Source organism: Manacus candei, unplaced genomic scaffold, assembly GCF_025592945.1.
Source record: "Manacus candei isolate 608988 ecotype Guabito, Panama unplaced genomic scaffold, ASM2559294v1 h1tg000108l, whole genome shotgun sequence".
NCBI lineage: Eukaryota > Metazoa > Chordata > Aves > Passeriformes > Pipridae > Manacus > Manacus candei.
In genome coordinates this window covers 1067725-1080564 of record NW_026138156.1, presented here as the reverse complement: position 1 = coordinate 1080564, position 12840 = coordinate 1067725, and the positions used below count along the sequence as shown (strand labels likewise).

Sequence of the window (12840 nt, the reverse complement as noted above, 5' to 3'; positions counted from 1 at the left end):
CTGTTTTTAGGGGAAAAAAAGAAGCTTATTTCTTCATAAACAAATGTCCAGATGTTTTGGATTTACGTAAGTAAATATCAAATACCATTGTAATGGATGTAATAAAAACTCAACTCAGAGTAGTTTACCTTATTCTAAACTAGACTAAATTCACCAGCTGATCTACTTTAGGTTTGTTCCTTGGACTTGCCTTTTTTCCACTGATGCACTGATTGCCTGTTTGTGACATGCAGTAAAATGCAAACAGGACTACAACATTATGAGGAACATGATGCTGTGTTGTACCAGGTGGCCTCCCTGCTGCATTTGGGGCAGTTCCACAGCACTGTCAAACAGCTTTCTCTGGCTAAACAATGGAACAGGTCTTTTAAAAAATAATATTTAATAAGTATTATAAATAATTTATTAATATTTATATATTTATTTACTGGTTTTTGCAGATTTTCTTTGAAGTCTTGGCAGCTGTGTTTGACTGTGGCTCTGAAGGCCAGGCCTTCAGACCTTGGGTGGATCCCTAGGATGTGGCACATGGCTTGAGCCTACTCTTGAGGTTCTCCAGTGATCTGCTGGTTAGAGGCACAGCTCATCTACCTGCATATTCTGGAGCTGAAATGTCCACCTATGGAGGTCGCTGTCACTTTTAAATCCTTTATGAAAAAATAAAATAGTTGTGGGGTGGAACTGGAATCATTGCAAAGATTAGGGATGTTTCCCAGTGTTGCACTGTAAAACATGATTTGTGATGTTTTAAGAATAAAATAGTGTGCTAGAAGGGCTTTAAATTCTTTTTGTGTCTGTTTTTACTGTCAGTTAGCAGCCTCTAGGGTTATATGGGTATAACAGAGCAGAGTCCAAACAAGAAAAAACAGGGAGCACATGCTCTCACAATAAAAGTACTGTGCTTCCATGAATTGTGTACATTCTCAAGGTCACCATGACATTGAGCACAAATGAAAGCAGAGTATGTTCCAGAAGCCTGTAACACTTAAGCAAAATTCTTTTTCTTCTTGGTCAAACAGCGCTGATACTAAAACACTGTCTAGAAGTCAGACATGAGTTTTTGCCCCAGATGAGCCCCTGGAAATTGCTGTGAAATAAGTTTGGATAACAAAGGCCTACCCTAACTCATCAAGCAGGTCTTGTTAATATAATTAAAGTGTAACTGTTCCCAGTATTAAAAGTTATTTCAATAATAAAGGCAAATTCTACGTCCCTCAATAAATCAAGGCTGAAAACAATTTGAAAAATTTTGACAACTCCTGCAGAAATATTCTTGAAAAGAATCCAGAGTTTCTCCTGTTCTTGTACTTCTTCCTTCTACAAAGTAATTTCTATTTTGTTTTATAGGAGGTTCAATGAATTTCAGATTTGTACAACAGAAGAAGAAACAATGTGATGAGAAGTCTACCTCTTCAAAAGTAAGATAACTATAACTGCTGCTAGGATAAAGTTACAGCTCCACTTCAATGGTGAAAACTGAATAAGTTGGTTTTATCTTCATTAAAATTGCAGTGTTCTTCTCCCCTCCCCCAGCATCCCATTTCACTTTTTTTAGAGTCCTTTTTCAGTAGAAACCCTGAAGAACTGCCAATTTGGCTTCAGTTGTGAGTGATGATTACCGATAACTGGGTTATGATCTTGGCTGAGACAAACTGGAAATGGCACTAACATCTTACAAATACCTACTGTTTAGTGGCTTTTGAGATGCTTAAACAAAAACCCAGCTATGTATTTTGAATGCAAGCAATGAATAAGAAGGAAATGTGGCATAATCAAACACTACAAGCCATTTTTAAGAATATGAAGCATCAAGCCATTAAAACAAAAATAAAGCACCCTTAGTCTTAAAACTACTAATTACAGGTAATGTGGGAATCAGTGTATAATTTTGTAGTTTAATAAGTATCAGATGGTTAAAATGGAAGGAATTCATGAATTCTTAGCAAATAATTCTCCATATAATTCTGATGTTTTGCATTTCTTCTTACACTATAGTATTGTGCTAATGAGCTTACTAAACTCAGACTAATGATGAATTTTCAAACCCTTGTTACAGATCATTGAATGTACCTGAAAGGTCATTGCATCACTGGACAGAAAGTTCTGTAAGGGGGAGCACATATGATATTTTCTAGGTCTACCCTTGGCCATCCCAGCTGGATCCAGGAAGAGGAGGTGGGATAGTTGCTAGGAACTTGCAAAATTGTGCAACATACTGTTATATTTTAAAACTGTTTTGGAACTTGGGGGTCATGTGATATTCCTGATGTGTGATAAGGATAAAGACAATAACAGTTACTCATTCTCCATGTTTTTCTACAATCAGAGCTGACTGCTTTTCTGACTGATGACTGTGCTTTTCTTCAAGAGCATTTGGAAATATCCCTTTCTTTCAAGATAAACTTGCAGTTTCAGGGAAGAGACAGAGGTGGCTGTGCTGCAATGAGGTTTTGGGATTCTAGGAAACATGGTCAGATACCTTAATACAGGATCAGGTATTGATGGAGTGACTGTTTTCTCCTCTAAAGGATTAAAGGAGGAAACATCAGTTGCAGGTCATTGTCCATATGGGTTTTGGATATTCCCTTGCCTCTGTCCTGCAGCATTTTACACTTAGCAGTCCAAGCTTTGATTGAATTGGCTGAACTACTGTCTCCCAACACACTTTCTAAACGTTTTGTTCTCTATACTAAGGTACCTCAGAGAAGCTCATCCCTTCTCAGGATGATGCAAACCCATCCATCTCATTGTTAGGTGTTTCCAGTCAATGTGTGTGATTCCTTTCCTTATGTTTTCCCTGGTTAACTCCACCATTCAAAATGTTGCATGTTCCTTTATCTAGGTGCTCTCTGGGTTCCTCCTGAGCAGTGTGACTAAGCCCTGCTTGCTCAGCCTGCCGCCACCTGCCAAAATCTCCCAAGTGTTCTGTAGCTCATCTCCCATCTTCTTGTGCATCCCAAAATCTGTTGAATGGTAGGATCTTTCACTTGCTCCTCACCCTCAGTTTGAAGCAGGGGTCCATGAGCTGGAGAAAGCAAATGCATAGTGTAGGTGTTTGACTGGAAAAAAAGAAACGAAAAACCCCAAGTAGAACAAAATATCAATGATTAATGGATATCTAAGCTTTCGAGTCCACTTCTGACTCCAGGCAGCTACTGACTAACAGTTTCAAGCATATCCTGGAACCAGCACCTTAGAAGATGAGTGGCTGTTTACCAAATGCCTAGTGCCTTTTCTTTCCTTTTTCCTCTGTACCAGTGTGCTCTGGGATATGAGCCTTTTTGTCTGTCCCGGTGTATCAGATCATATCTCCTTAGCACACTTGATTTCATCTCTCACAAAGTGGTTGAGGTTGGAAGATGTCTCTGTAGATCATCTGGTTTTATGCCTTGCTCAGTGCAGAAGCATCTAGAGCAAGTTGTTCAGAGCTGTCCTGCTGTATTTTGGATCTCTCCACAGACTGAGACTCTGCAACCTCTTTGAGTAATGTAGTCCAGCATTTGACTACCCCAACGGTTTAAAAAAAAAAAAAAGGCAAGTGAACGTCACAATAAAACTAATTAAAAATTAATTAGTTAAAGTAGGACTTTTTGTAGAACTGTATTCCTATAATTCAGTTTTTGCCTTGTGCAATGTCACTGTGCTCTGCTGAGAAGTCTGTTTCTGTTGTCTTTTCTCAGACCCGTAAGTATTTATGCACTAAGATAAGATTTCTCCAAAGCTTGCTCTTCCCCAGGGAAAGCAGTCCTATCTCTCTCAACCTGTTCTGTATCAGACACTACAAGCCTTTAATTGTCTTAATGGCCCATCTTGTTGGTTCCTCTGCAGTATGTGCGTGTCTCTCTTGTACTGGGGTGCCCAGCACTGGTGCCAGCAGTCCAGATGTGCCTCCCCAACTGAGTATAGGACAGTTCAGCCAAATTAGTTGCCCTCACTATCTGTTTACCTAATCAAAACTTCATCAGTTCATTGGAGCTATAATGAGGCATTTGAGCAAACTGACCTGGGTTAGGGCACCTATCTCTGAATTTGGGTGGCTGAGAACCATGCAGTTCTGCTGCAGCCTTGGTAGAAAAGTAGAGAAAGCAGTGAGGGTGAGGATGTTCTGGCTCAGGAAGCTGGGCCTTAGGGAGAAATAAATCTGCACTGGGTCTGTACAGGATAGTTACACTACTGAGTATTTTTTCCGTAATGTTCCATAGGAACCCAATAAAAACAGAAAATAAAAATATTAGTTTAAACCTTTTTAATAAGCGAGAAAGTATAAATTGAATATCCTGTGGTTTATGACTATATTAAATGCAATTATATAGCATTACCTGCAACATCAAATGCAGCCATAAAAAGCACTTTAAGCATCTCCACAGCAATAAAGGTATCTAATGTGTAAGAGAGTGAATAGCAATCAGCACATCACCTATGGACCAAGATCTTTGGTAGTCAATGACCTTTTGGCTGGAATATGTAGAAATACTTAACTGTGTTAGTTTCTAGTCTTTTCATAAAACCTCATAGGCTGTACTGAATTACAATTAACTACCATCTCCAGAGTATAACTAAATTACTCTGTACTTAACTGAGCTAAATAACACATTTGTTTATCCAGATTTACTCTTCCGGCCCTCTCCCATTATGCCCTCTTCTATTTCAAAAGCAAACAGTTCTGCCTTGCCATTTTTTAGGAAGATAAAACTGAACCCAGGCATTCACTCCAGTACTATGTTGAACTTTGGTTCTGCTGGTAGGTACATAACTTATTTAAATAAGACTCTTCATATACTTGGATTACTAGTTCCATAAACCTTCTATGTAGAACTACTTTAAAATGCTGTTAAGGCATTTTTCAACTTTATAATTGAGATGGCAAGTGAACTTTCTTGTGCAGATAGCAAAAATACTCATTTGTTGGACTAAGAACTAAGAAACCTATAAATGTAATTAATTTACAGAGTCACTGGGTATACAATTTGGAATTTTAAGCAGAGTAAGAGTTTATGCAGTGCACAGCTCAAAACTGATTCTTCTGTTCCTCTTTTTTTTTGTGTGTGCCTGAAGAAGGTGGAAGCCAAATTATATATATATATATATATATATATATATTAATTTTACTGTAGAATAAGCTACTAATTTTGTATTCAGCAAATATACTGGATGGGAGGTAATCAAATTCAGCTTTTGGAGCCAAATGACTACTGTTGCATACCGAGGAATTTGTGCCTTCTCTAATTCTCTGAAGCATTTCAATGTTTCCCATTCTTCATAGACTTAATTCTCTTTGGGAATCTGTAATAAACATGCAGTGTCTTTACTAAGCCCTGCTAAGGTAAAACTATCAAAGCTTATTACCATTCCCAATTTCTGTGTTTCAATTTGAATACATCTTTATTTCATATACAATCAATATTCAATATTTTCACATGCAAAGAAGTGTTAACTAGCTTGCAAAATCCTGTATTTTGTTTACTTGTGGTTGGTGGTTATGATTTATACACTGCAAATCCAATCCCTTCATAAAATAAAAAAAATCTCAAGAAACAGCTTGGTTCTCCAGCTGTATAAATTAAACAAACTGCAGCTGACCTAAACCTTTGCATCAGGGGGTCTATCTTCTCTCCTCTGTCTTGCATTTCTTGTGTCTCATGGTTGATGTTTTAGGTCAAGCTTAGGGAAGAAAGCCTGAGTTGAAATGAGCCATTGGTTGTGGAAATGTAATGTAAATTCACACCACTTCACTGAAGAAACTGCCCAGTACCTGAAAGCAATACTCACTTCATCACCTCCAGTGTTCTCTTTTTGCTTGTGCACTAAGAATACTGATATTTTACTCTTTATCCACAAAATATATTTCCCTGGCTAGGTTTCCAGCAAACTATTATTCTTAAACACTGCATAAAGCTTTTGGTTTAGTCAGGTAAACCTTTGTTATGTCTGATATTTATTTTCTTGCTGAAGAACTTAAATATGAAATTTACTGAAGGAAGAAAACTATTGCATCCGTTGTCACCTCTGCTTATGCCTTCCAGCCTCCTGTTGTGTGTTGTACAGCATTATCATAATGCACATTGAATATGACTCTTCTCTTATGTATGGAAACCTTAACTCCAGCGAGATGGATTCATTATTGGCACAGGAAAGGTCAGACAGTTGCATAAAACAATGTTATTTTTTCAAGAGTATACATTGAGGAAGTTTTTCCAAGTGCATTATTGTCGTTTGTTTCATTACTGGAGCCCTTAGAATACCAGCAAAATGCAACTGACTTTCTGTATGAGCCTGTGGAAAGCCTGGAAAAATTATGTGAAATACCTGTAAATTGTGTCTGTCTTTCTCAGTCAGTGTCCTTATTCTGTAGCCTAGGGGTGGTATTTAACTATTGAGATGATATGGTAGTAGTTGTTTTAGAGAATAAGCAGTTGAATTCCTTCAGTCACAGGCATAGTCAAATTCACGTCATGGAACAATGGGCTGTGTTCTTGGTTTGTAAACCTAAGTTATACTGGAGAAAAATTAACTGTCTGTCTTTCAGCTACATACTGTAGTTATTTTTGGCATGCACAAAGTTTGTCTGTGAGAAACCATGAAAACGACTTTGATGTTAGTAACAGTATCGCTTCAATCTGCATTCATCTTCCAGAATATATACATATATAATTGTCAAAAAAGACAAATTTATTTGAATAGACAGCAAGGTACAGTTAGTTAAGTATCTTAGTTAAGTAAATTATATATATTAGTTAAGTAACTTTTCATTGCAGAAGTAGAACAGGTCGTGTGAATTTCCTGATGTGAAAAGAAACACAAAGCTAACTAAGCAGTTAAAACTAAATAATGAAATATTGATATGGCTTGAAGTTAATCTAAAACAAACTTCATACAATCATGGAGTGGTTTGGTTTGGAAGGGACCTTTAATGGTCCAACACCCCTGCAATGAGCAGGGACTAGATCAACTAGATCAGGCTGTTTAGAGCTTTGTCCAACTTGATCTTGAATTTTTCCAGGGGCAGAAATCCCTCTCTGGGCAACCTGCACCAGTGCTTTGCCACCTTTGTTTAAAAAAAAACTTCTTCCTTATACGTAATCTTAAGTCAGTGCTCCTTCAGTTTAAGACTTATGTCTACAGGCCCTGCTAAAATGTTTGTCCCCGTCTTTCTTATAGGCCCCCTTAAGTACATAAGATCTCTCCAGACCCTTCTCTTCTCTGGGCTGAACCCCCTTCTTTCAGCTTGTCCTCATTGGAATGGAACATCTCTCCTTTCTTTCCATTTCTCACGCTATGGACAATAAATGAAAGTTTCTATTAAAAAAGAAAAGCTCTCCAAAGCTCTCTTTTCAAAACTGTTAAAAAAAATATTAGATGAGATTCCTCTTTCCTCATGCAACTTGTTTCCTGCCAGGAGAGCAGTGATTCTCCCCATGATTTCCTCTCCGCTCTGATGATTCCACTAACCAGAGAAGACACGCCAAAAAAGTTTTGGGGATTTCCGGCAGTATTGTGGTTTGGTTCTTGCTGTTTCATAGGCTGACCAAACCCTACACAGTTTTAAAACCAGTGTAATGAAGAGTTGTACAAATGCATTGTTTAATTCTTGTGTTGCTCTTGCTCACCTTTGCCTGTGGGATCTTTGCAACTTCTCAGGGAAACTGAGCGATCGGATTGATTGTATCCGTGGTGGTGGTTTCCAAAAATACTTTCTGATTGATTGATTTAATTGCAAGTGATTAGAGTTAGGATGTCCATTTAAAGTGTGAAAAGACAGTTTATAGCTTAATCACTTTTTAAAACACATCTTAATTAGGAAGTGACTATTCCTGTCAGCAGTGTTGTTTTTAATTACAAACAACCTCATGTGTTTGTATTTTTATTCGTATTACAAATTATGGTATGCAAGGCATAGTAGGCACACAATAGAAACAAATATAATGTAGGTGTTAGACTTTTCTCTACTAAATTCAGATTTACTGTGAGTTTTTTGTTTGTTTAGGTTTTTCTTTTTGTTTTTTTGTTTGTTTGTTTTCTTTTAAACCTGCACATGTGTGATCTTACTTCTCCGTTTTATCCAACTTCATACTTGAAGTTATAAGACAAATTTTATGTGACATAAAAAATGACAATTTATGATGTAAGGATGAGTACTAAGATGTGAATGTAGTGGATGGTGTCCCTACCCATGACTGGGAGGTTGGAAGTAGATGATCTTTTCCAACCCAAACCATCCTACGATACATTAATGTTAAAAGGAAGGTGTTTAGCAGATCATGGCAGTAGTGCAGGGGAGTGGAAATCTGGGCTCTGTTCCAGTGTCCTTCCTCTTCTGCATCTCTATCCTTTGGCAAACTACATATGAGTGGCTAAGCCTCCTCCTTCTTTAAGACTGTAGAGGAGAGGAAGGTAAAAGGGAAGGCACAGTGGATAAGACTGCAGCAGAGAAGGGTATCTGAACTGGTCCTATGGGGTAAATGCTGTTGGAATTTTGGGTTTCTTACTTGTACAAGAAGAAAGTAATTATTTATGGTCAAATCTAGGCAATAAAATAATAGCCACAAATTTATTAGAGGCTAGTAATATTAGTTAATACTATGAAGGTTTAGATAGAGTAGGTGGAATGCCATTCAATCCTGACAATTTTTAATAGTGATAAGTTTGGGGTTTTTTGTAGGGGGATCTATTCTATGCCCTGTACTTAGCATTGTGGATATTTGGGAGAATTGCTGAGGTATCATCTTGTCAGATTTCAGGTGTCTTTAATCAAAGGATGTTTTCAATATTAAGGATATTTTCAACATCAAAAATCTCCTTGTATTGCAGATGGTATTGCTTCCCTATTAGCTTATAGTCCTTACTCGTTAAAAAAAAAAAAAAGGAAAAAGAAAAAAATCTGCCCCATAACCTTTTCTTTAATTTTAAGATGACTAGCATATGCTATCTTTCCTAAGGCGAAGTAAGTGTACAAAGAAGATAAGAGGCTTTAGTTTTACATCTAGAAAAATCGGGAAACAAAAACCCCTCCCAGTGGGGGAGCAAGGTATAAAGCTGACCTCATCTAATTTATCTGAAGGTATGATTGAAGCCTTTTTTGTTAGATGGCTCTTTCCGTCACAATGTGCTCTTTTTACCTTTCCTTGATTTATCTTACATCTCTGTTATCCCAAGGTGAAAATGGGGAATTTATCTTCTACTGAAGACAACTTTTTAAAAGGAGTCTGAATCACTAAGGCCAAGCCCAGAAGCAACTGGAGGCAATTAGGAACACTTTCTTTAAAACTCGCACCCAACTTACACATGCTTAACTTGGGAGATCAGAGAGAAATATAGCTAGAGGACAGCAGGACTAATAGCTACCAGATCTAACAAACCACAAAGGTGTTCACCGGAGAATTGTGGCAATATTGACTGTGTGTTCATTAAGGACATGACTGCCACATGATGAAAGCATTGCTCTGCTGGGAGACATTTTACTACTTAAGATGGCAGATAAAGTTACTCACTGCTTTCTCCTGTTGGTAAAAAAAAAAAATAAAAATAAAAAATTAGAAAAAGTAAAAAACTTGTGGGACTGAAAGTATTCCTGGGATGAAGTTTTCAGCGGTCTACTGCCATGCTCTGCGAAGAAGTTTAATCACCACTTCCAGAGCTTGAAATCTATCAAGATTAATAAGTAGTAATGTCACTCCTTTCATTCCCGATGACTAACAGTAACAGCCTTTTATATTTAATGTATCTGAAACAGAATTTGGTGTCATTACAGCCATGAGAAGTAAATCACCTTTCAGTGAGACTAATTTTCTGAATTTCGCTGTTTCTTTTTCACTCTTTTCTGCTTGCTTCTCTTTCAATGACATTGTTTCCACATCAGAGATATTGTGCCTTTTAATCTTTTAACAATGTATTCCATTTGTTAGGTTTTTTCTTTTAGTGGCTGTGGTTTAAAACCTTAGAGATCTTTTCCAATATTAAAGATCGAGTCCAACTGTTAATCCAGCACTATTGTGTTCACCACTGTCCCTAGGTATGACATCCAAATGTCTTAAATACCTCCAGGGATGGTGACTGCACCACTTCCCTGGGCAACCTGTTCTGATCCCTGACAACCACTTTGATGAGGAATTTTTCCCTAATATCCAATCTAATATGTCCCTCTTCTTACATTCTGGCACATGCAACAAAGTGCATGAAATCTTTAATGACTAAATGAATTACAAACAAATCAGGTGGCTTTGAAGTTTGTATTAATTGATTTTAATGTTTTCAGAGCTCTTTGTGTCTTTAAGCTATTCTGTAGAGTGGGGAAGCAGAACAGACTTGAGATGTTACCGGGCACCCCGAGTGAGGGGATTCAGTAACTCCACTTGTTCATTATGGCACTAATGCAAAATAATCTGGAGGTCATTTTTGCTTTATTTATAACATACTTTTGTGACTGCCAGGTCTAGAATATAACAATCCCCTGAGGAGAAAAAACCACTCCCTTATTCTTTTTGCTTTCTCATTCAAGCAAAGAGAGCAATTCCACAATTAAATATACATATTTGTACTTTGAGCCTTGAACACTCTGACTTAATGCTCTGAGGGTCAGCTTTGTCACTCATGTTTTCATGGTTTCATTTAGCAACAGTGAAAATATGTCTACCAGCTAAATGAATTCATTAGTTCCCTGAATATTTAGAGCCAAGCAAAAGTCCAAGCAAATGACTATAGGCTCAGCAAGATCACCAGCCTTCCTTTTGTTGTATTATTTTCATATGTTTTTTGCCTGTTTTCCAGTTCAGACTGTTGAAAACTCCAGAGGGAAAGTTAAAAAGTGTGAGGATTGTCTACATCTGTTTGAGTCTGCTGTGAATTAAGATCTTACAGCTGTGCCTAGTCCTCAAAAAACAATTCTCTTGGTTTAATCAAGTGAATTGAAATTTTCACTCAAAGATGTAGGAATGCCAACATTGCTCGTTCACATATGGCAACCATAACTAAACCAATATTCACGTTTATATGAAATCACAGAAGGCAATACATAATGCTGTATGAAAAATATTAAGTTGTATGTCCACTGTACATGAACAAGCTGCTTAATATTGCATTCACAAGGTGTCTGGTGTTTTATAATAATTTACAATAGCTGTAGGGTGGGTTAAACTATAATTTAAAAGCAGAAAAAAAAAATCATCCTTTCTGCTACGAAGTATTGCAAGCTTTATTCTTTTCAAAAAAACAACCTTTTAAAGCATCTGTAGGAATAAAGGAAGCATGCTATGATAGGTATCTGTATTAAAATGCACATTTTAAAGGAAAAGAAACAACAGTTTTATACTACATGGCAAGAGGAAAGAAGTTCAGTACAACTAAATGCTGCAATCTGGATGTGTTACCAGGTGATGCTGAAGGGCAATTTACTTCATTGAAGTTGTGGACTTGTCACTTGACTGAGAATTTGGAAATTACCTACATATTGGGCAAGGTAGTATCTCTGGTTTCTTGAGATTATAAGGGAGGTTTTCCGGTTCATAGGTAAAGGTTCAGCCTGTCTGCACTGCAAGAGTGAGAGAGAAATGGAAAACCCAATGACTGAGTGTATGAAATGGTGGTGTGGTTTGTTTTGTTTTGGTTTTTTTGTTTGTCTTTTTTTGGTTGGTTTTGGTTTTTTGTTTGTTTGGGTGGGGTTGTTTGGGTTTGGTTGGTTGGTTGGTTTGGGTCTTTTTTGTTGTTGTATCCTTTTAAAATAAGCTTTCTTTTTTTTATTTTTTTTGAGAAACGAATCTTTTACTGATTCTGTAATGTTTTTAGGGTCCCCCTTGCCCAAAAAGAGGTGGAAAAAGCTTTCAATTTTATTTCTTATTTGGCTAGTTAGCCAGTTAAATAATAGCAGAGTAGTTAAGAGGTGTGAGTTAAAGTGCTGTAACTCTGAGCCAGGACCAAACATGACAGCCTAGCTCAAGTGAAAGGTAACATATACCTGCTACCTTTAGCAGCAGAGCATTATATCAGCATGGAAAAGAGCTGAAAGGTTTTTAAAGAGGGTCATTCTGCACCCCTGACACTGAACTTGGCTATCTCACGTCTTTTAACCTCAGTAACTGGTTTTGTTTCTGGTTTGTTGTTTTTTTTTTTTCCTGTCCTTGTTAGTTTTTCATCTTTTCTGTCTACTTCTATAAGTAAAAGTATGCCTTCTACATATGCTCAAATCAATAGTGCTGTGTTTTGGTCTTTTAAACCAACCAACAAAAAAACCAAAAAAAAAACCTAACAAAAAAAACCCCAAAAAACAAACAAACAGAAAAACAACAAAAAGAAGGAAAAAAAAAAAGGAGAAGCAAAGGCATGGGAGGGTAAGTGGCATGCAGTGGAAGAATGTGGAGCCACCACTAATCCGTGCTGTGCGCACTGTATGCTTGAGAGAGCCTGGGAGATTGGTGAACAGCACAACGAAGATGAGGAAAAACCCAACTTGCTTGCCAATGGTGTAATTAAGTGCTATTTATCCTTTTTACAATATTTACATTGGCAGTGCTTCATTAGGGATTTATGGCCATCTGTCTTACAGATTTATTGTATATATTGTGGATTTTGTGATTTAAAATTGCTTTGGAGCTAGAACAAATCCCTCTGCTGTGCATATCCCAACACCTGAGGATAAGAAAAGTTTCATGGACCTGCTTACAGCACTTCACAAAATACTGTCTGGGCTGATGTCACACTGATGGTCAGTAAACTGAGCCAGGAATGTGGTAACACTCAATGCCATTCTGGTATGCCTATTTTAGCAGCACAGAGAAGAGAGACCGTTTACAAGTGTTACCTGCCTCTGATACTTTTAATGCATCTTCTCCTTATTTAGCCTTAAAACAC

General features: G+C 37.3%; 2 long non-coding RNA genes across 3 annotated transcripts in view; one reads left to right on the top strand and one right to left on the bottom strand.

Moving 5' to 3' along the window:
- LOC127461556 (uncharacterized) overlaps window positions 1-12840 on the bottom strand; it is a 1009386-nt gene that overhangs the window by 173134 nt on the left and 823412 nt on the right. The gene's annotated exons all lie outside the window — the stretch shown is intronic.
- On the top strand, window positions 468-2235 carry LOC127461558 (uncharacterized). The gene is made up of 3 exons (XR_007900138.1): window positions 468-627; window positions 1348-1418; window positions 2057-2235. It is a non-coding gene; the product is annotated as an uncharacterized LOC127461558 (long non-coding RNA).